General features: G+C 43.4%; 1 protein-coding gene across 1 annotated transcript in view; it reads left to right on the plus strand.

The window, feature by feature from the left end:
* Positions 1–3,202, plus strand: part of MCM9 (minichromosome maintenance 9 homologous recombination repair factor) — a 113,147-nt gene extending 109,945 nt beyond the window's left edge. The window contains exon 14 of the transcript XR_012508649.1: positions 2,255–3,202. The gene's annotated coding sequence lies outside the window, so the exon portion shown is untranslated. The remainder of the gene's footprint in view (positions 1–2,254) is intronic.
* The last annotated feature ends 20,848 nt before the right edge of the window (positions 3,203–24,050 follow it).

Below are 24,050 nucleotides of genomic sequence, written 5' to 3' on the forward strand. Positions count from 1 at the left end.
GAGGTTGAATAGCAGCCCCTTGTTTTGAAGCTCTATGTTTAACTTAAAGACTGTTATTTCAGACTGTCATTATTATCACATTGAAAATGAAAAAGACATGTATAGGGGTGCACTCACTAAAGAGAGAGCATTTTGTGTGTGTGTGTTTTGGTTTTTTTTTTAAAGAGAGAAGGAATTCTTGATAGTTTTGGGAATTCTTTGCTGTCACTCCTCTTTGAATAACCTGCCCTGCAGACTTTCTTTTACTGAGTGAACGTGTCAACATGACACCTTCTTTACATCCTGATCCAGGGCCTTGAACATCTGGAATTTTCTCCTCTTGCAAACGTAGGCCCTCTTACTCTTTAGCAATTCCATTTACACTGAAACTTCTAATAAAAATTTTTCCTAATATACCACGGAAACCCATTTCTTCTCCATACATTCACTGACAAGACCATGCCAGTGAGTGTGTTGTTTTTATGAGTTCAAAGCCTGACTATCAATTAATTGTCCTGCCTTTCTGAACCTGTGTTGCACTGTTCTCACATGTGGATATAATCAGCCTCTGCCTACACTGCCTTGCAATTTGAAAGCTACTTAACCCATTAACAGCAGTCTTACGCCTCTGTAGGCACATTTTCTACAGCAAGGTGTCCTCATTTATCCAGTTTCTTCAAAGGATAGCTTTCATGAATAACGTAGAAGTTGAGTGCCATTTACTATTCTCCTCTGATGTGTTCTTGGATTTGCTGTTTAGGTACAAGGCAGCCAGCGTGGGAAATATTGATGTTACACTTAGTTTCAGCTACTTAAAATTACAGAAAAATAATTCATATCCAATGTAAATTTCCAAAATCAGACATGAAAGGAAGACCAGAATACAGATGATAAGTGTAAGTGCTGGGTTTTGACACTGACAATGAGTGCAAACCTCCACCAGCATCTCCAGAAGGACGAGATATTCAAGATCTCCTGGAGAATCATTTTCTGCAGCTGTTTATTTTGGCCTTGAGGGAGCTGTGGCATGCTGAGTGTGGGTTGCGGCGGGGTGGCTGCTGTCAGCAATGTGGCTGCTGTGAATTCCTTCCCAGACTTGGAATTCTCCTCATCCAGGGCTGGCCCACGGCAGAGCCCACTCTGTTCCTCCAGGAGGCGGGTCTCGCCCTCTGAACACGTTATCCTGTACCCATTACCCCGATGGCTGCCAGGTGTGTCCGTGTTGCTCACTGTCCACCTCACGCGCCCTTCCCTTGCTAGTCCTGCCTAACAAACTTTCCATCTCCAAGCAGGGGCTCCACTGATCTGAGCCATGCTGATGACACCCAGGCCATGACTTCAGGCCTGCCTGCTGATTCCAGGCTGCCCCTAGCCTGTCACCATCCCAGAACTTGTCTTAGTCACAATAGGGACAAAGCCACTGATGCCACTGGATCCATCCAAACGCATCCCCCAAGCCCTTTCCTAGGAAAAACCCTTAAGGTCCTTGCTTTAGTGATCAATTCATTCAACAAATGCTAATTTGATCACCTTATTCTGGCATCCACCCTCATGAAGCTTATGTGGGGAGTCAGGAAATGAATAGTGAAAAAAGCAGCAAAATTAAATTGTAGAGAGTGCTGAATGCTATAAAGAAACTATGGCAAGGAGAGAGTGAACTGGGAGAGAGAGGCTCTCAGAGAACACGAAGATGGTAGCCAGGAGTTCAGTTAGAACACAGCGTCCCCACATTCAAATGCGCTGTACTCCCGGAAACCAAGAATGACAGCCGTTCTTGACACACCGTGGTCTTACTGCATCTACGTCAGGCTTCCATTCCTGAAAACAGTCAAATGAGAAGGTAGAAATAGTGAGAAGTGAAGCCCAATGTAAATCTTAAATTGAGATGAGCCAATTTGAAGGGGAAACACATTTATGAAAAACCACAGCTTCAGTGGGAGATTCTAATGACTGAAGTCTCACCTGTTCCTCAGATGAGGTGGATGTAAGCGTGCACAACCATCAGAGGCATACCTCTGCCTTCACCTGTGTAGAAACAGCATGTGCGAGGCGTCCGCTTGCCCCGGGAAGATGTCCAGTTCACAGCCTCCAGGCTGTCCTCCAGCCCAAGTGGTCATGCTCTCCGTCACTGACTCTGCTGCACTCAGAAACAGGAGCCAAGAATATGTACCTGCTCCCAGGACTACAAATCCAGAGCTGACCAGTTACCTATGCGCTGGCCCAAGGCAATAAACTCTGTACCAACAAGGTGCATGCGCTCTCTTTCCGCTGCTAGGAAATACGGTACCAGGAGAGAAAGCATGAAAGCCTGGACCGAGAGGGAGGCGGAAGTGTATTAATGCTGAGCACGGGAGAGAAGACCATCCTTCCTCGGCTGCTGGTGAGTAGGTATTAGCAGTATCTGCTAACTCCTCACCTCCCGTTTCCCCACCAGCCCTTCGGTGGCTCTGGCCAACGCCAGCTGCCAGTGTCTGCATCTCTCAGTCTAAAGGCCTCCTTCCCAGAACCTCTAGCAGGCTAGACATAGTGGGGAATTAGCGTCTCTCAGGAACAGTCCTTAGTCAGTGGCTCACAGGAACTGATAAATACTGCCCCAGCTTCCTCACCCCTCGCGCTGGGTAAATCTGGGTTAGTGTTCTGCACCATTGTACCACGAGATGAAGCTGTCGTCACCCCTGGTGATGGTGCTTATCACATGTCCTGCATTGTCTGCCTTCTACTCCGTTCTCTTCCCTACTCCTCTGCAAGTGTTCTCTGCACCTCCCAAATAAGGTCGTTGCACGTTAATCCTTGTCTCAGACTTGCTTCCCTCAGGAGGGAAGAAGATGATTTAGAGCCCGAAGCGACTTGGACCTTGAACACCAGTTGCCAGACCACGCCTGGATAGCTGTGCTTGGTGTCTTGGGAGGTTCTCACTTGTTCCTTAATCAGATATATCCTTACTCAGCAAGTGCCCCTTACTACAGCCTAAATTCTCAAGGCAGGAAACAAGTGTCTGGGGAAGGAAGAAATAGGTGGTTTCTTCGAGGTAGAACCATGTCCTCCTTTAGGAAGTATTTTTGGTAAATATTTGTTTCATGCTAGGATGTTCTATTAAAGCAAAGGCAGGTTCCTAGTCAAAATATTTAATTAGGGCTTCAAAACATCCTATCTTTGTGAATGTCCTATGATTGCCACGTGAGCATTGACTGCATTAAAGATAAGAGACGACTGTCCAGTACAATCTGCTCATGACATTGTTTTTGGAAAAAAGCTAATAACCTATGATATTGGGGAATTCTTTGGGAATAATGTATGGTTGCTTGTGGAGTGCTTTTCTTATAGATGCCAGTTAGAGCCAGAGAACCAGGTGATCCTATTATATTTATTTTGAAGAGAAGATGTTTCTCCACAACTTGAATATAGGCCCGTGTGTGTGTGTGTGTGTGTGCGTGTGTGTGTGTGTGCGTGTGTGTGCATGCATGCAGAGAGAGTGGTTACACTGTGGTACATTCATATAATAAAATATGTTCAGGATGCTAGGAAAAATGCAGAAAACCTTGAGATGGGTAAAAACTGACCTCTGAGTGTCCCGAGTAGCACACTCCTTCGGGCTAACTCCACCTTCCATTGTCTTCGTGGTATTTTGGACTCTAGGTTGTAGAAAATGGTAATAGTGAAAATGATTGTTTCCATAGAAATGCAGATGAATGGTGTCAGGTGCAATTGGTTATTGCCTGGTGGATCCTGACCAGTCTTGCAGGCATGAAAAATTCATTTCAGCATTTCTGATTCCCTATATCTGTATGGTACTTCGAATTCTTCTTTGAGTGGGTTGTATCATCTTACTGGTTCCATCTTTGATTAATAAGTCAAGTAAAATCAAATAAAATGTGTTCATTTTATAATAACATGAGGGTCATGATTTTACCCTTTAAAAATTGCCCTTTGACAATGACAATAGGTAATAGAAAAAAATCTATGTTGTACATTAGCATGAATTGTGAGATCAAGCTTCAAAGTGTAGGGGTTTTGTCTGGAAATTGTTGGGAAGTAAGTTCAGAGCCAGAGGAACATCTTTAGGGTTAAGACTGTCACGGGAAGGCCACCTGATGTGGAGTTAAGCACGCAGGTCTTGGAATCAAGCAGGGATAGGTGCAAGGTAAGATTCCACAATGTACTAGCTGTGTGTGTGGCTTCAAGCAAAACTCAACCCTTTTACACACCAGTTTTTCCGTTTGTGAAACAGCAACATCTTAGGGTTCTTGAAGGATTAAATGAATTGGTGCACATTATAGCCTTCACAGTGTCTGCACAGATGAATATGTGGTAACTAGCTATAACTAAATATATCTATCACCGTGTGTATTTTCAGAGTGTTGCAAGAATAAAAGCAGTTGAGAGTAACATGTGGAAGGCACTTCCTGGGCGGGGCCAGTCAGGACCAGTCATGGTGCTTCTGGTGGGGTGGGCTGGAGAGAAGGAAGTCGCTAATGACGAGGTAAGCAGCTGGGAGGCTTTGGAGGAAAATGAAGTTGCCGGTGTTCTTCCCACTCTAGGGAGGCCAGTGCTGGAGTTTCTAATCCAGACTGGAAGGTCTGTAAGAGCCAGACTCCGAATTCAGGCAGAGAAGCCACGTGGAGCAAGACACTGAAAGCGTGCCATGCTGGGCTCTTGCATCGATCCAGAGTTCCTGCCGGGGAGGCTGGGAGGGCAAAGGTAGGAATGGAAGCCGAGCCCAGAGGTTGGACTTGGAGTTCATGGTGTCAGACTCAGGGGGCTGGTTCAGTTCCTGTCCTCCAGCCACAAGATGGGTGGCAAGTCCTCCATCCCTTCACTGTAAAGTGTGAACGTTGGACTATGACTCCCTAAGACCTCCTGCCCCCGCCCAAAGATGAATAAAAGTGGCATGTACCCACACATATGTAACGTGTGCACCAGCACGTGCGCGCGCGTGCACACACACACACACACACACACACAGTGCTTCTGAAAGTGTCAGAGAAGGCAGCCAAAAGGCAGATTACACCTGACAGGAGTGGCAGCAACAGCGGCTGTTGACTTTGAAAGCCAGAGTCCGGGCTCCCGTTGCTCCGTTTCCTCTCTTTGCAGGGTTTTGGGGAAGCACAGATTGCTCACAAAAGAGGACGGCGTAAAAATATTAACAAGAGGCCTAGTACTGGAAAAAATGACCCAGAAGTCCCCAGACACCATCACTGTGTCACTGCTGGGTGCCTTTCTCATTAGCAGTATTTCCCTGACCCTTCTCCTTTGTCTTTCTTTGTTTCATTTTTGGAGGGTTGAAACAGTCCCATGCAAAAATCCGTACCCCCTGCCCCAAAATAGAGCTCTCTGTTTGGCTGGCAAATCCTCTCCAGCGCTCACTTGTTTGGATCAAGCTGATGTGGTAACCCCTGTCTAATCAGTTTTGTTTTTAATGATTTAACTTGTTCTTTCATACATAAATACTGCGTCTTCTAGATTTCTTTCTCCATCTGTGGTCTTTCCAAGACAGCAGCTAGTGTTGAATATGCTTGGAACTTTGTGGAGGGGGAAGAGGGCTTTGGGTGCACAGACAAGACCTCAGGGGCCTTCTGGGCGTCACAGAAGCCCTCCAGGTGTCCCCCTGGTCACTGGGGCTCTGCTGGTGTCTGCAGCTGAAGCCTGAGGCTGGTGGTCTGTGGCCTGTTCTCTAGGTTTGGCAGGGCCTGGTGGTCCTCCCTTGCAGACCGGGCCCCCCTCCACTCTCACTGGTACTGTGGACCCCTCTATGTCACACTTGAGTTCTGCATTTGGCCTTTGGCTTAAGGTATCCGTGTCATGGCCCCTGCACAGACGTGCCTCATCGTGTCTTCCACCGTCATCACGGCAGCTACCTTTCAGCTACCTGCTGATTACCGCAGGGGCTTCAGGAATGTCAGGGGCCTTTCCACACCCAGAGGAGGGGCCTAAGGAGCACTAATCAGACCCTGTCTCCGTGTAGGTGCCTGCTGTTTGCTTGGGGCCACCAAGGATGTCTCCTTCCAGAGTTCCGACCTGGGAGTAAGGCACAAGATCACTCTGCTTTCAGTTTCCTCTCAACTGGCAGCACCCGCTTTGGAATTTTCTCTGAAGAGAAGTCAGGACATGTTTGCTTGCCCGATCTCCATCCTTTTTCTCCTTCCTTCTCTCCACTGGGTGGGCTTTCCACTTCCTCTTAGTTTCTGGCTGGAACTTCTCTTGTGTTATGGCTTCCTTCCTTAGAACAGCAAGTCTCACCACCTAGTTACCTTCTAACTTCAGAAGGGACTCCAGCTTCTGAGCCAACCGGACCTAACAGGGAGCCACGGAACAACCAAAGACCAACGTATGTTAATTAGCATCTCAGAAATGTATACCTGTATTCATGCATTTAATCATCAGGGCCCCCTGGGCACCTGCACGCACCAGGTGCTGGGCTGTCATCAGAGACACAAACAGGAGAAAGACTCACCTTCCTGCTTTCAGCGAGCCCCTAGGCTAGTTGAGGAAGCAGACATGAAAATGAGTCCTTACAACCCAATATGGGTGGTCCCAGAGTGCAGGGTAGAAGTGCAACGGGAGGACCCTGGAGGGTGAGAGTAACTCTGTGCTGGCCGGAGTGCTTCTGAGAAGGCTGCTCAGAGGAGATGATTGGTTGGTGAAACTAACCATTCAGAAGAAGGGAAAGTCAATCCCCACGGGTGCAGTGAACAGAGACTGGAGAGGAAGTGATGGTGTGCTTGGAGGAGAGCAGGGGGATGGGGTGGGCAGAAGGAAATGGTGAGGTCTGGCACCAGTTTATAAGTCTGAGGCTGAAGAATTTGGACTTCATCATGTTGGCAGCGGGGTCCAGTGGAGAGACATGTCTGTACGTGGTGTGTAACCCAGATCCCTGCCTCCCTTGGAAGTGTATTTGGGAAAAGGGGCATCACTTCACATGTGCTCCTGAGCCTGCCCACGCTGAAGCTGCTTCTCCTGCCACTCTCGTTCCTCCCAGGGCGGCCAGTGACCCTTTTGCTGGTCACGGCCCAAGGCCCCTGAACAGCTGTGCTCCTTGGCGCAGGGAACCTGCCTCTGCACGGTCATCAGCAGAGCAGTGTATGTTGGGGCCATGGCCTCTATTCCCCCAACACTGTCGCAGAGACTGGAAAGACACATCAAACTCTGGACAGTTTGGGGTGATGGAGGGGACTGGCTTTACAGCAGGAAATCTACCTCTGAACATGGGTCGAAATCCCATGATCTGTCATTCTTAATGCCAGAAATCTCTGAAAACCAATTTAAAATGTTTGTAATCACCCCCAAGGGCTCTGCTCTGTGATATCACTGTTTGGTTATGTTTTCTGGAACTGTTTCTGGCTTCAGAACCGAGTATGCTCTCAGCGAGTGCTGGAGTCAGCATTAGCGCTAGGAGCTCACAACAGTGGGGATAAGCATATCCCAGCCTGGCTGTGGGACTGTGAGTGAAGCAGTAACAAGGTAACAACAAAATAGTCTTCCAGAAACAGTGACACTGACAGCATGCTGCCAAGAGAAGGAAAAGAAGCAAGAGCCTTTTTCCAGGTGCCTGAGAAATAAGGACTTTTTTGCTGTAGACTTTTTATCTTAAAGCAGAATTTGTTTTTCCTACCAGATAGCCTTCTGCTGGCAGAGCTAATGGTGTTTATTTCAATCCACTGTCTCTTACAGTCATAGTGAATCTTTCTCAGCAACAGATGTTCACGCTGGGGATTAGTCAAAGATAAGGTTGAAGAATTCATTTAGGGCATAAAGGTGTTTGCCTTGAGTGGCCAGGTTAGAAATAGAAACTTTGTAATAATGAGATTTTAAAGGTATTAAGCAAAGCATACAAATACAGTCAATTCTCATTATGAGAACTACTGCCGCAAATAATGAGAACTGACTGTATTTGTATGCTTTGCTTAAAGTCATGGTAACACAGAATTAGCAAAGACTGAACCATTCCTCCAGGGGAAATACAGGATTAGGTTCCTGTGAGCCTGGTCACACACAACATTTATAACAACTGATTGATATGCAACTTTGTTTTGTGTGTGTTTCCACTTAAAGACATCTTATTTAATATATGTTGTTGATTCATAACATTGCACTCAGTCAGCAGCCCCATAACTCAAGCCTGAAGGAAGCTTATCTAACGTACGTATTTTCTCCACAAGGTACATCATGGCCCTCAGGTACTAGACAGCATGACAATGCTACACTTGGGGGCCACTTTAAACAGTGAGATCACCAAGAAATGCACAAAAATATGAAAAACATGACACTAAATAAGCTGTGAAAAGGACACTTGTGTTTACGATGAGAGGGGACCTCAGCTGGGAAAGTGCACATGGAGAGATTCAAATTGTTCACCACTCTGCACATGTCCCAAGTGACCATGAGAGCGCTCAGGGCATTGATTTTGGGTTACAAAAACATTTTCCCATTAGTTGGGTGCAAACATGGAATCCAGGAATAATAAGGATCAATTGCACAAGTTTTGTACTTTAAAAAAAAATTCTGGTGATAGTGTCAGGAAAAACCTAATGAAAATACTGCTTTAAGCAGATTATTATGTGTATGATACGTTGTTTGGGGTGAGGTGAAAAGGAAAGAAAAGAAACCACTTTGAAGGTTCCCACGTGGTCCTGCAAACTAACTTTCAGTTTAAATCAGTGCCTAACAGGGAAAGTTATTAAAACTAAGTGTATCAATAATAATAAAGATTTATTCAGTGTAACCCTGTAGTTCTAACTCTGGGGATCTACCCAAAGGAAATAATCTAAAATATTGAAAAAGTATATACTGAAGTTGTTTGGCACAGAATTATTTAAAATAGGAAAAAATTGGAAACAAATATTCAACAAAAGAGTTATGGTTAAGTAAATTATTTATATATACTAGATAGCATATTATTTAGTCATTTAAAATCCTGAGACAAAAATAAAATCCTCGTAAGAACACTATACTGCTTACCTCACAACCATTAGAAGGGCTACTATAAAAAAAAAAAACCCAGAAAATAGCAAATATTGGTGATGATGTGGAAAAATTGGAACCCTTGTGCACTGTTGGTGAGAGTGTATAATAGTGCAGCCACTATGGAAAACAGTATGGAAGTTCCTCAAAAAAACTAAAAATTGACTTACCATATGATCCAGTAAACCCACTTCTGGGTATATACCCAAAACAATTGAAAGAAATGTCTTAAAGAGATATTTGTACACCACATTCATAGCAACATTGTTCTCTTGATTACAAATGGTGGAAGAACCCAAGCATGCATCCACAGATGGATGGATAAACAGAATGTAGTTCATACATACATGACAGACTGTTATTCAGCCTTGGAAAGGAAGGTCTTCCTTTCTGCTATGTGCTACAACATGGAGGAATGTAGAGGACATTATGCTAAGTGAAACAAACCTTTTGCTAAATCGCAAAAGGACAAGTACTGTATAATTCCACTTATTTGAGATACTTGGAATAGTCAGATTTATAGAAGCAAAGGGAAGAATGGTGGTTCTCAGGAGCTGGGAGGAGTGAGGTGTTGTTTAATGGATATAAAGTTTCAGTTGTGCAAGATGAGAAGAGTTTGGAGATTCATTGCCCAACAATGTGGACGTACTTGACACTAGTAAACTGTACACTTAAGGAAGGGTTACAATGGTAAATTACATATTACATGTATTTTACCACAACTTAAAAAATAATACTATATATTAGCAACATAAAAAAAATCAGGGAGCTAATATTAAGTGTAATACATAGAATAAAAATTATTAATATGGTTTAATAACAACTAGGATAAATCTATGTAAGTGAATAATTAATATGAAAAATCCAAATGCTTAATATGATTATGTAAGTATAGCAGGATAACGGATATTTTTCAATTTTAAAGTTAAAAAATATTTAAAAAAAATAAACTTGGTATTCAATATGATTTGGTTAAAAAATAAAAGAAAAATTTTCATATATTATACATGGAAGTTGGTGGCTGTAAGGAGAAAAAAAGCCCCAAGCGTTAGTAAGTGTGGTTGGTCCCTTAGCTTTAAAACGTTCTTGGTACCTCACTTGTCTGTGCTGTAACCTTGTCTTTGCACCCTTAGAGCAGGAGCGTGGATGGCTGGGTAGTTTACCGCATCCTGTGGTGATGAGGGGAGCAACGTGGAAACTGACTTTCCATTTTCTACTGCATCTTAAGACAGTGACTACATTTTGCTCAGTGTTTTTCCCATCTGTGTTAATTCCAGATTTCTTTTTCATTGAGATTGATGGCAAAAATTATTCGATGATTTTGCTTTTTAAAAACTCCAGTACTTGCAGTACAATCAATAAGAGTGCTCTTTTGCTGAAAATACCCACACGGCTGAGAAAGAAAAAAAGAAAGTATAGAGGAACAATAAATGGATTTCAATTGTTTTAGCTAATTGTTTTAGCTCAGGTTACTCAAAAGTCACTTGAAGAGAATTTGAGGGATTTTTTTTAAGAGGAAAATGAATGAATGAATAAATGAACAAGTGAATGAGGGCAGCTGGCCAGTCCTGCTTTCATCAGAGGAGATGCTTTGCCACATGGAAAGTAAAGATGACAGGCCACGGTTGCTGCAGCTGTAGCAAGATAAAAAATGAATATTAATGATTGATTTCAAATTAGCCAGCTCTTTTTCTTTTGCCTACAGCTGATGCTGTAAGGGATATTGGGTCTCAAGAGATTCCTGGAGTTTAGGTGGCTGTAATTCATCCAGTCACCATTAAAAAAAGTCCTGGTTCTGATCAGTTTCATGAGACTTCGTGTTTTTAGCATTTTAATTGTGTTTGTTCACTCCAGTGATGAAGCAGATTTCTCCCCCAGACTGCTTTCCATCTGGTTGTTTTGTAATCATAAACAAACTACATTAGAAGCAATTTTTTAAAAGCCAAAACTACCATTTTCTATTCTGTTTTATGTAGGTGAGCGCTTGAATGAAATTAATTATATTTTTGGCTTTCTTTGTGCACATTTATTATTTAGGGTGTGTATGTGTGTGTTTAGATATACACATAAATCGTATATTTTTATCTGTACATACTGGTATACACACATTATCCATATATACACACATATATAATGCTGATATATGCAGATATATGCATACACACACCTCCAGTTTTTCTCTTTTATTTGCCCTTTAAAGATGTTCTGTTATATTCTTTTAAACCGTCATAATTTGAGGACTTGATCTGTGACCTCAGTGTGTGGCAGGAGGCGGACATCACCACCCTGAGAAGACAGCGTTTGTTTTGACTACTGCATCAGGAAGGAAGGAGTTGGTTAGATGTGTTCTGGAGAGCCAGTGAGCATGTCTGACGCCACATCGCCTGGCTCAGTGCTGTGTTGGTCCCAGGGAGGCCAGGAAGGGCGGCGCCCTCCACATGGTCTCTGCTCTGTGGGCGAGGCAGAGAGGCCCTGGGACTGCCTCGCTGCTTGGCCTGCCGCCAGTGCCCTCGGGGAAGATAAACTCACCTCACCACAGTTCTTGAAAATCAGTCTTGCCTTTATTTGGAAAGATGCAGGGGCCAGTGACAGGGAGTGGTCAGAGGAGCTGGGGTGGAGGATTAGCATGCAGACTCCAGTCTGTTCTTTATAAATCTGCCCGCCCAGCCTGAACGCCCTCCTCTGGGGAAAGATGTCCTGGAGGCTGGGGATGGTCCCAGGCCTGCCAGTGAGCAGCCCAGGTCAGCACTCCACACTGCCTGCTGGGGAACCCGGAAAGATGTCTTTCCTCCTTCTCTCAGGTGCTGCCCGGTCCCCCGCAGTTGCACACTGGGCGCTGGAGACGAGCCGCCCCAGGGACCCCAAGCATTGCAGCTGCCTGGCAAATTTTGCACATTAGGACTCTGAGATAAGGGCCTGATTAGGTGGGCAGTTGTGGCCAGTGGGCTCTGTTCAGGCTGGGAAGGCCATTCTGGGTCCTGTTTGTACCTCTGTGTAGCCACTAAGATGTTGTGGGGGCAGGGGAGACCAGGGTGAGAATGTAAAAGGGGTGCAGGGGGAGAAAAGAAAAGGCTTCTCTCGCCCCCTCTTACATGTCTCCGTGAGACGTGTGCGCTGCCCTACGCCCCTTTTGAATTTGGATGCTATTTTAGTGGTGATAGAAAAAAGAATCGTGAAAGAAAACCTCCGTCCTAAATGCATATCCAAGCTGTCCTTAATTTATAAGCCTCTCTGCAGTGCCATAGAGACTCCAGCGGAAACCTCCCCTCCTGCCTGCCTCAGCTCTGGGCTCCATCAAGTATCCTTTCTTCAAATCTTCAACTCCTCTGACGTTTCCAGGCTCCTTTCCCTGGCAGCTAGCCCACAGATACTTGCAAGAATCTATCAGCCAAAGGAAAACACTCATTTGAACTTGTGTTACCTCTATCAAGTGCCCCATGGCTCCTTCCTTTTTATACAATTTCTCAAAAGAATAGTTTCCCTTTACCTTACGTTTGCTCTCAGGGCATTGCAATCTGTCCTGTGAGCTTATCACTGTTGGAAGGCTCTCATTGTTCGCCAAAGCCAATCTAATTTTCAATCCAATGGACTCTGTTTATTCTTTATCTATCTGGCCTTCTTTGCTGCACTGACGTCAGAGTGTAAATCCTATCTGGGCAGAGAATTTTGTTGTTTTTGTTCACTGCTGTATCCACAGCATCTGGTGTGGAGTCGCTCTAAGTATTAGTTGAATGGATAAACTGAAGAGTTCCTTCCACTCCTGGGCACCCTCCTGGCTCGCCTCTCTGATGATCTTTTTTGTTTCCTTCATGGACACCCCTTCTGCGAACACCCCTGCATTTTGCTGTACCCTAGGGTTTCTTGATGGGCTGCATCTCTTCTCATTCCACACACTCTCTGAGTAATCTCATCAACTTTATGTTTTAGTTACCCCTGTATGCTGTGGGTTCCCAAATTATATCTTCAGCATGATCTTTCTTTTGAACTTCAGGCTCAAATATCCAAATGTCTGTTGGTCATCTTTCCTTTGCCTCAAAGTCAACATTTCTAACACTGAATCCTCAGTCTCATCCCCAGATCTGCTTCTCCTCTTGAATTCTCCTTTGGTTGCACCCCCACACCCCTTATCACCACAGTTACTATAAGGGAGGACTTTAGTACGAGCCCCTGCTTGGAGTTAGCTCATCTTGTTTTTATCCAGCCAACTGGAAGGGCACGTATGCCTGGGAAACCCCTCAACACAAGTTACAAGTTCTCTTGGGAAAAGACTCATCCTAAGAGAGGGAGAGATGGGCAGATCAGCCTGGCTAGAAATTGCTGAGTCTGGGAGATCTGATGGTCACTTCTGACTCTTTTTCTCCCTTTTAGAGTTCCTTGGGACAGATCGGTGATTATCTGTCTGACACCGATTAGGAAACTCAGCACTTAATATCGTGTATCTTAATATAGTGTCCTACACACAGTGTTTTAATGCCAACTTGCCTCTTAAAAGTTTTAAAAATTTGTCTTCTCATCCTGATCAGTTGCCTGTTTGCCCTCTGCTCCAGTGCCCACCTTTGCTCTCTTCTGCTCTGCATTGCAGGAAAGTGCATCTCCCTCGTCAGCTGGCTTCTAGGTAGATTTTGTGATGGGAGGCACCGTTGGAAGCCTGGAAGGTAGAAGAAGGGGAGAAACCAGGGCTTTTCCTTCTCTTGCTCTGCTTTTGACAGCACCTGCTCCATGACAGCTCTTGCCTGTCTGCCCCAGCTCATGCCCCCCAGCCACACCATAGCTCTGGTTCCCCCAGTTGTCCCAGCTTCCTCCTCTGCTAACTTGAGCTCTTCCCTTTGTCCTTCCAGCCTAAGGGTAACAGGGACTTCTTGCTTTTGCTAATCTCCAGGTTGCTTTATTTGGCCTCTCTTAGGCTTTTCATCAGGTTCATCAGTGGATAATCAGTTCACATATTAATTTCCCTGTCTTTGAAAGACCTAGGATACTTTCTGTTTTTCACATTGGATCCTAACTAACACTCCCCTTATATACTCACCATCACCCTCTTACCTCCTAATTCAGACCCTGATCATCCCTCACCCATATTTCTGTATCACCGTCTCCTACCTCATCTTCCTGCCTCCGGTTGTTTCTCTTTTAAATTACCTTCCTCAAACCTACCATAGTGATGTGTCTGGAATATAAATCTGATACTGCCTTTGCCATGTTTAAAACCCTTCCATGATTCCATGCATGCATAGTCAGGAAAAATTTTATACCCACACCATCCATTAGGGTAGCCAATAGCTACACATGGCTATTGAGCACTTGAAATGTGGCCAGTTAGGATTGAGATGTGCTAATTATAAGTGTGAAATACTCAGCAGATTTTGAACACATAATACCAAAAAGAAGTTTATAAACTACATCATTAATTACTTTAATACCAGTTCCAGGTCGAAATGATAAAAATTTGGATATATTGGGTTTAATAAGATACTAAAATTAATTTTACCTATTTCTTTTTGTTTTTCTAATGTGAGTGTTACAAAATTAAAAAATACATGTGTGGCTTGCATTCTGTTTCTTTTGGGCAGTACTGTTCTAGGCTACATGAACTGGCATGTAAGGCCCGTGGAATCTCACCCCTGCTCACCACACCCTGCCCTTCACTTTCCGCTCTAGGAAATATGGAGTCGTGTCCACTCGTCCTGACCCGCCCACCCCCCACCCCCAAGGCCGGTTAGTATCGTGCTCTAACTACTAGGGCTCAGGCTCTCCTCCACCTGCAGCCTCACCCCACCGGGAAAAAGAAAGGAGTGCTGAGCAGGGTCCAGGGAAAACAACAGAGGTGCTGGTTGGAGGCTGGCTGAAGCTTTCCAGGAGAGGCTCGAAAATGTTGGATGTTAAAAATTCATGCTCCCTACTGAAGGATCTCTCTGGCTCTTCCCCTTAGCCTGATTCTTCCTTTGGATGGTTGTTGATGCTCCTGAGTCACCCACTCTCCCTGGGGCTGGTGGAGGATGAGAAGCTAGATATAGCTCAGCGGTATAGTGTAGGAGGGCATAGCTCAGTGGGAGAGCATGTGCTTAGCATGCACGAGGTCCTGGGTTCAGTCCCCTGAACCTCCATTAAAATAAAGAAGTAAATAAACCTAATTACACCCTCCCCCCCCAAAGAAAAACAAGGTTACAAACTCAAAGGCGTGGTCCTGCACAGCTCATTAGCTTCAAATAACATAGTAGCCCCTGCTACTAATAACATGGCCTTGCCCAGTCTGCTCTGTGCCCGTGGCTCTTGCGTGGAGCCTGCAGTGGGAGTCAGTGAAAGATGGGATTCGAGGTCTCAGAGATGAGGCAGAGGCAGAGGCACAGCTAAGGCATGCCACGCTGTGTCTGGGATCTGGGCCTTTGTCCATGCACCCTCTGTCCCCACCGCTCTTCTTTTCCCTCTCTCTGCTGACTCCACTTGTTCTAAAAGGAAGACGCATTTCAGATGATCCTCTGGCATGCTTTCCCGACCCCTGCCTATAACTCTGATGTTGGATTTATCACCTCTTCTTTAAATGATCTGTTAATATGTCTCTCTCCCTCATTGGACTGGGTGAGTATCTTAATAGTAGGAGCATTACTTTGTCCATCTTTGATTCCAGTGCCTGGCCTTAGCAGATGATCAGTTAATATTAGATGAACAAGTGGATGGATGGATGGATGGGTAGGTGGGTGTGTGAATGATGGATGTGTTTCTGAGGTTCCCCACAGTACCTGACACAATGTGTTACACATATTTTTGGATTAATAAATACTACCATTTAATGACTGAAAGTTAGGTTCCAAGATATGCTCATTAAACTAAGCTACAGAACCAAATAAAAAGCAGATTGCTGGTCTTGATGCCAGTTCTTTTGTATGTCAGGAATATCCTCAGATTTGGATCAAGTTTGGGGCTGGTTTAGAGGCAGACCCAGACAAAGACGGAAGAGGCAGACTGGTGGACTGAGTAGCTGCCAAGTTTCCAGCAGGACAGACAGCTCATCAGCCAAGAACTCTCTCAGATGTCAGTTTATGCATTTCTCAATTAGTGATTAAATTCATTGCTATCATTTTTATCTTGAATTTAATAATAGTGCACCTGAAGGTATATTGACTCGAGAGTAGGAAACCTGAGTCATGGTTACTGTCTGATAATTATTTGCCAGGTTTTCCTGAGCAAGGCATTTTCTCTCTCTGAATCTCTCTGTTTACCTGAAACTGAGAGAAATGATGCTCACTCTGCCTTTTCCACAGGTTGTGGTGAGACTTGAATTGGATTAGGTACATCAACAGCTCTGTAAACTGTAAACTGTTTTACAAATGCTGAGTATTACAATTCTATCATATATCATTTCTTAATTCCATGGGATTTAGAAGGAAATAGTGGAGAAACAACATGAATTGACAGCAACATTTGCAAATTCAAGTATGTCTCATCTCAGGCTACCTGTCCAAGTAGTTCTTCAACCTATATTAACCTGAAATGCCATTTTATTGAATGAAGGCTTAAAATACTTTAGTTATAAACAAATGCCTCTGCACATAGAACTCAATCTTTTTTTTTTTTTTTTGTCGTCATATTGGCAGTCTCCTATTAAATGCCCTGATGTGATTGAATTCTGTGGGGTTTTTTTTCCAAATAAATAAGACACTGGTCCCTTGTGAATCTGCAGATGGAGTAAGAAATACTTTTGCTGACATGCAAACTCGTGTGTGTGGGTACACGCATGGGTGTGTGTGTGTGTGTAGACTGGTCATTACTTTATTGAGAACTTTCTTTACTTCTAGTTCAACATTGTTTTTTTCCATTCCCCTTATATTTACTTAATCAAATTTTAAGAATATTGTTTAAATTACAACTTATAGTAGGCTGAATAATGGCCCCTAACGATAGCATGTCCTAATCCCTGAAACCTATAAATGTAACCTTATATGGAGAAAGGATCTTTCCAGATATAATTAGATTAAGGAGTATGCCATGGGAGATCATCCTGGATTGTCCAGGAGGACCCCAAATGCAAACACAAGTGTCCTTTATAAAAGAGAGGCAGAGGGAGATTTGACATGCAGACGAGAAGGCCAACCAGACGAGGCCCTGGAATGGTTACCTGTGTGTTAGGACACGGATTATCAAGTCCATGCTGCTCCACTCCTTCCTCAACTCTCAGCTTAAGGTGAAGGGAAGGTCAGGCTGCTTCTCTCTCCTGCTGTGACTCAGGTTCACAGTTACTTGTGGGTACATATTTGGGCATAAAGACACAGAAATAACTTTGTGAAGCGCCAAGAATCTTCTAAGACAATCTAATCTCAACTCTAAATTTCCTAACACCTTTCTTAATTTAGTAAAGTCAAAGTCTCATGAAATGTACACTGAATTTTTATCACTATGCAGAGCATTCAACATCTCAAGTTGCAATATCCTCAGCTTAACAAGAATTCCACATTTCCCTCCAGCCAATGGTGTTTTTGCTCCATGTAATGGTTGATTTTATGTGTCAACATGACTGGGCTAAGGATGGTAAAACATGACTTCTGGGTGTGTCTGTGAGGGTGTCTTCAGGTCAGCATTTGGGTCAGTAGACTGAGCAAGCAGACCCACCCTCACCAACGTGGGTGGGTGTCACCCAATCCGTTAAGGACCTGAACAGAACAAAAAGGCTGAAGAAGGGGGAATTTTCTCTCTCTCTGCTTGAGTTGGGACATCCTTCTTCTCCTGCCCTTGGATAGGACATCAGTGCTCCTGGTTCTAAGGCTTTTGAACTCAGACCAGGAAATACATCATCGATCTCCAGATTCTCAGTCTTTTGGATTCAAATTAAATTATACCACCGGTTTTCCTGGTTCTCCAGCTTACAGATGGCAGATGGATTGTGGGACTTTTTCTCTTCCAAAACCTTGTGAGCCAATTCCGACAATAAATCTCCTCTTCTCTCTGTATGTCTATATATATCCTACTAGTTCTCTTTCTCTGGAGAACCTCCATATTTGTAAAAAAATAGATGGCCCATTCTACTAATTATTTTCAATGAAAGGAAATGTATTGCAGAGACAGATAATTGTTAGCAGCTTTAATTAGTGTTCCTCCAACTTTCAAAAGGAAATTAAAATCCTGTCTCCACCATCCTCCACTACGTATTTATTTAACTCTCAGTGTGATTCAACATCTATTCATTTATTCATTCATTCACTCAAATATTTTTAAATGCCTACTGTGTGCCCAGCACTGCTCTAGGCACTGGGATACAGCAGTGAACAAAGCAAAGTCCCTGCCCTTACAGTGTTTGGTGTTTCATTCTGGTGAGGGGAAGCAGTAAATAAACACATAAAACTAAAATACATCAGCTGATGGTACTTGCTGAAAAGGAATAAAAAGTAGAGTAAAGGAGTAAAGAGTGACATGGAAGGGTATTTTCAGAAGGGTAAAAAGGGAAAGTTTTTCTGCTAAGGATATATTTGAGCAGAGTCCTGTACCAACAGAAGGTGTAACAGAGATGGCTAACAGCACTCCAGCATCCTTCATCCTCTTACTGCCTTTAGTGATAGCACCTCAGAGTTTTTGCTAAGCAAATGGTACTGACTACATTTCCCAGCTTTCCTTGCAACGATGTGTGCCAGGGACTAATTTTGGGCCAGCTGGATGTGAGAAGAAGTGATGTATGCAACTTCTGGGTCATCTTTTTTTTTAATTGTAATTTTTTTTATTGAAGTATAGTTGATTTACAATGTTTCAGGTCTGCAGCAAAGTGGTTCAGTTATACATATATATAGTAATCGTTTTCAGATTCTTTTCCATTATAGGTTATTATGAGATACTGAATATAGTTCCCTGGGCTATGCAGTAGGTCTTTGTTGTCTGGGTAACCTTTTTAAAAACACCTTTTCCCTGCTAACTGGGAAAAGGTGACAACAGGAGACCACACAGTGAGGTGGTAGAGCTGCCCTGCGATCCCTGCATGTTTACATGAGACAGAAATAAAATTCTATTCTGAATTAAGTGACCGTGTTTTGTTAGAGTAGCTTATCTCATAGCTCAGCTTGTAGCTCAGCTAGTTCAAAGAAGGAGCTGTGTGGGTATTTATGGAGGCACATTTCTAAGCAGAGGGAATAGTGTCAACAAAGTAGGAACCTAGTAGGGGTGTTGGAGGAACAGCAGGGAGGTAAGTGGGGCTGGAGTGCAGTAGTAGTGGATGAACTCAGAAACGTATCAGAGGACAGATCATGTAACGCCTTGGAAGCTTCATTAGGGCTTGGGATTTTAATCTTGTGAGCTGAGGATATAATGTTGGAGCAAAGGAATGATGTTATGTGACTTCTGTTTTAAAAAGATCATCCTGACTGTTGTGTTGAGAATAGAGCAGGGAAGTGAGGGTGGTAATGCAGAGAGACTGGTTTAGAGGTTATCACAGTAGCCTGGGCAGGACCGTATGGTGGCTTGGACTAGGATGCTAATAGCGGGTGCACTTACAGTGTATTTCTAAAGTAGAGATGCTCAGGTGTGCTGAAGGATTGTAAATGAGAGAAAGAAGTAAGGGTGATGAATGAGTATAGAAAGAGAAGGGATTGACATGGGAATTAGAAAGTCTTATGAGGAGGGCTCAGTGTGGAGTAGGAAGTGGGACTTCTATTTCTTTGCTCCTGAGCTTCATATGACCACCTTCTCTTTGCATAATTGTAATTAATTTTATCTCAGCCTCCACCAATCAGATTCTACAGAGTGAACTCCACCCTCTACCTCTCCTCTATCTGACCTTCCACCACGTCTTCCTGTCTTTAGTCTAAGCATTACTTTGCCCATTCATCCATTTGGGAAGATGTTCAGTGTCAGCAGAAGATAATGATCTCTGAGTGACATCCCTCAATTATCTTCTCTCTCAAAAGCACTTAGGGAAAGAGAAAATGAGAACAGGGATACGGAATCAATGTTGGAGATATGCACCGTAATTGGAGAAAGGACAAGAGGTTGAAATACTGATGAAGGTTGGGTGGGAGGAGAAATCCCATGCCTGAGACTGTGTGAAAAAGTGAAGGTTGAGCAGTGGGAAACAAACAGCGGGTGTCATTGGTCTCCATGACTGTGAAATGGACCAGAGGCATGGGGGGGAAATGATAATAGTCCATGCTGGGGATGAGCAAACAGAAGGATTAATCTTGCTTCTCCCTCATTTGTAGGTAGTACAGTCTTTAGGTGCCCTGTAAATTGCTGGGATTAAATAATCTTGAGGAAGTAGCTCCAAGAGAATTGTCTTACTTAAAAAGTAATTAATTAATTAAATTTTAAATTGATAGTCAGTTTACAATGTGTTTAGAATTGTCATACTTTTAAAGATCTGATTATAAATTAGATTTGGACTCAGTTGTTCTTAGAGGAAAACATGGCAAATGTTGTCATAATCCTCTGTCCAAGGCTGTACAAATGCTTTGATGTGGGGAGCCCTTCTTCATTTCCAGGGGAAAATTATCCATAGCAGTTTCAATTCTTTTAGGGATACCTAAAGCCAAACTCCAGGGATGGCTTTGTTTTTTCATTTGCTAAGAGAATGTTTTCAGAATGGGCAATCATTGAAACTGGAAAAGGATAGCATTGGAGCCAATTCAGAGATTGCAGAATATCCAGCACTGTAACTAGGCATTATAAAGCAAACATAGAGGGAAATATGTTTTAAACCAGTGTGTGACAGGTTGAAAGCATATATACCTTTTTAATTATAATCTCCCATTATGACTTACAGCTAACAATCAAACTGAACATGAGAATACTATGACTAAAATCTCAGCATTGTTTACATATAAGTTTCTGTTTGATCAGGCTTCTAGGTTACATAAAAAGTATGATCAAAATGTACATATTTTATAAGTTCAAAAACCATGGCAAACTCCAGTCTGTTTCTGTTTCTAAATAGGCATTTTTTAAATTCAAGAATGCAGAGGTCAAAGTGGTTGCTTCAAAATATAAGTACAAGTTATTGACTTCCTGTCTTTGTCATCTTCATCTTCACCACCACCACCATCATCATACCACCCACCAACAGGAAAGATTTGTAAACTGTCTACAGTGCTTAAGGCACTGAACTGGAAAAGGGAACTCGAAAGACCATAAGGCATAATCACTTCTTTCAAAGAGCTTAAGATCCATTTGGAGAGAGAAGACACAAGTTAACAGATAAGTACAGTATGTACAAGTAACAGGTAAAGTGTGTACAAGGCAGGAGCAGCTAGGTTACGCTACAGAAACAAATAACCCCCACATTTTGGAGGGATGTAACAATGGAGGTTATTTCTCACTCCTTCAACATGGTCATCACAGATTGTCTTGGGGGGTTAGCTCACTGCAGTCCCTGAGAAAGCCAGGCCAAATAGGGCTCCACACTGACTGACTTTCATGATCACTGAAGCAGGAGAAAGGGCAGGTGATGAATACCCTCTTGATGTTACAGGTATCATTTCTGCTCATTTGTCATTGTCTAAGTGAGTATATGTCCACCCCTAGCTTCAAGGGGGTGGGAGAGTGTGGTTCTAGCAATGTGCTAGGAGGGAACGATGCATAGCTGGTGGACAACACAAATGTCCACTACAAAATGTACATGTTAAGAGTCAAATAAGTTGTATGGACTGTGTCCACATGCTGTAGAAGTTTAGAGGAGGCAGTTAGCAATAAAATCTGGGATATTAATTTATTCACTCATCTTTTATTCAATGTACACTTACAGAGCACTTCCTAGCACTAGGTACTCTCCTCAGTAATGATCATACAGCATTAAACAATACGGATAAAAATCCCTACTCTCCTAAAGATGACCATTTAGTAGAGGAAGACTTGAGCAAAGCCTTGAAGGATGAGTAGAATTGAGATAATTATATAAGGAAAAGCATTGTAAGCATAGGGAACAGAGTTTTTTTCACGTGAAACTAGAAAAGCATCAAGCACAAAAGATTATGCTGACTGAAATAAGCCAGTCACAAAAAGACAAATACTGTATGATCCCACTCGTACTAGATACCTAGAGTAGTTAAATTCACAGAGACAGAAAGTAGAAGGGTGGTTGCCAGAGCCTGGAGGTGGGGTGAGGGAAGAAAAGTTTACTGTTTAATGGTACAGAGTCGCAGTTTTGCCAGATGAGAAGAGTTCTGGAGGTGGATGGTTGTACAGCAGTGCAACTGTGCTTGATGCCACCAAACTGTAAACTTCAAAACGGTTACAGTGGTAAATTTTGTCATGTGTATTTTACCACAGTTAAAAATAAATTAAAAAAATAAACAAAAAACAACAAGAAGAAATTTTTAAACTTCTTTGTAAAATCAGCTGCCATTTTTTTCTTTAGTTCGAGGATCTCATCTTGGATTTTGCTCAGAGAGTAATTCCCTAATGTGATGCTTACACATTCCCCACTGTCCAAACCTTGATAGCATTGCCTGCTGCCACATTCCAAGAGTTCCTGTCCTAATTAACATTTCAGTCTAATAAGATTTTCTGGCTCCTAAAGTGTGATCTATCAATTGTTGACATATCTTGGGATCAGGCCAGGCATAACCCAGTTAACTGCAGTGGGACAGGCAGCCTGGGAGGGGCTGAGGGGAACAGGTGCCAAGATAAAGTGCAGTCGGCAGACGAGGTAGCAGGGCAGGAATGAGGAGAAGGGTGGTCCTTCATCACAAGGTTGCCGTGTGTCCCCATGGAATTCTGGCAGGTGGTGACATTCTAGGATACACCAAGAACTTAGATGGGCAGGGATGCTGGGGAAGGTTGTTAGCAGCTCGTGGTTAAGATTATTCCAAGAAGGGAGATTGACAAGAGCGAGGCAGAGCCTCAAGCTTCAAGTGGCTAGAGAATTCTAGCAGGTTGAAAATTTGGCCAGTTGCAAAGGCAAGAATCTCAGCACTCGGAATCCTAGTTATCAGATTTTGCCACAGAGGTGGATCCAAAAGGTGATTGAACCTAACTCCTAGAACGTGGAGCTAAAGTTTATGCACCTCCCTCCCCTGCTCCCTGCCCCTTGCATAAAATGAGGATTAGCTAGAGGCTGAACAGGACAAAGCTTAGGGCCATGAACACTGTGGACTAGCCAACTAGTCGACCAGGACTCATGCTAAAGTTGAATCGTCAATTCTAAAGATGTGGAGCAGTGGGGGTTGTTAGTCTTCTAGAGCTTCTCTAATGTAAGGATGCTATCAGGGAAGAATCTAGCATTCTGAAGATCACAAAGCATGTCAGAATTTGTAAACCCACAACACTAAGGATATTTTGAGGTAAAAGCAATCTAAGCTTTGTGTCTTGGCTGGACGGAAAAGTCTTGGCAAAATATCCATTCCTAGTTATCTCTCTGGTGTCATCTGTGCATGCCACACACTCCTAACTGACCTCATAGAGAGGAGACTCCTGAGTGGACAGTAAATGTTGGGCCTGGTGACTGGACTCACAATCAGAGCAGAATTCTATATAGTTAATATGTTATCATAATTTTATAACACACACACACAATCCATTTCAAGTCCAGAAGGGAATGTATGCAAAATCTTGGGCTTTACAGCAGAGAGAAAGCAGCTATAAACCAGCAGAGACATCCTCACATCGTCCTCCCAGAGCTGTGGTTAAGTGCCTGCTGTGAGTGGTGGAGCCAGAGTCTCTGAATGGGGCAGTGCTGGCATTATATTGAAGAGGAAACTAAGTTTGGAGCTTAACTCATTTTCTCAAGACCTCTAGTCCCCTCAGTGGCAGTCCTGAGGTAGAATCTAACGGTGAATTGGTGAAGGAGAATTAGTAGGTCAGGTCCAGCTGGTTAGGAGCTCACAGCAGCACTGATCACTGGGTTGTGAGAAGCCCTCCTCACACTGTCTGCTCTGGGACATGTCTGTTAGGGGGCCCTCCGGCTTAGCCAGCTTTGACCTTAAGGCACAGTGACTGCCTTTATTCTGAAAAAACAAAACAAAACAAAAACCAAACTACATTCCCACCAACAGTGTAGGAGGCCTCCCTTTTCTCCACACCCTCTCCAGCACTTATCATTTATGGACTTTTTGATGATGGCCATTCTGACTGGTGTGAAGTGATGCCTCATTGTAGTTTTGATTTACATTTCTCTGATAATCAAAAAGATACATGCACCCCAATGTTCA

Source organism: Camelus bactrianus, chromosome 8, assembly GCF_048773025.1.
Source record: "Camelus bactrianus isolate YW-2024 breed Bactrian camel chromosome 8, ASM4877302v1, whole genome shotgun sequence".
Taxonomy (NCBI): Eukaryota; Metazoa; Chordata; class Mammalia; order Artiodactyla; family Camelidae; genus Camelus; species Camelus bactrianus.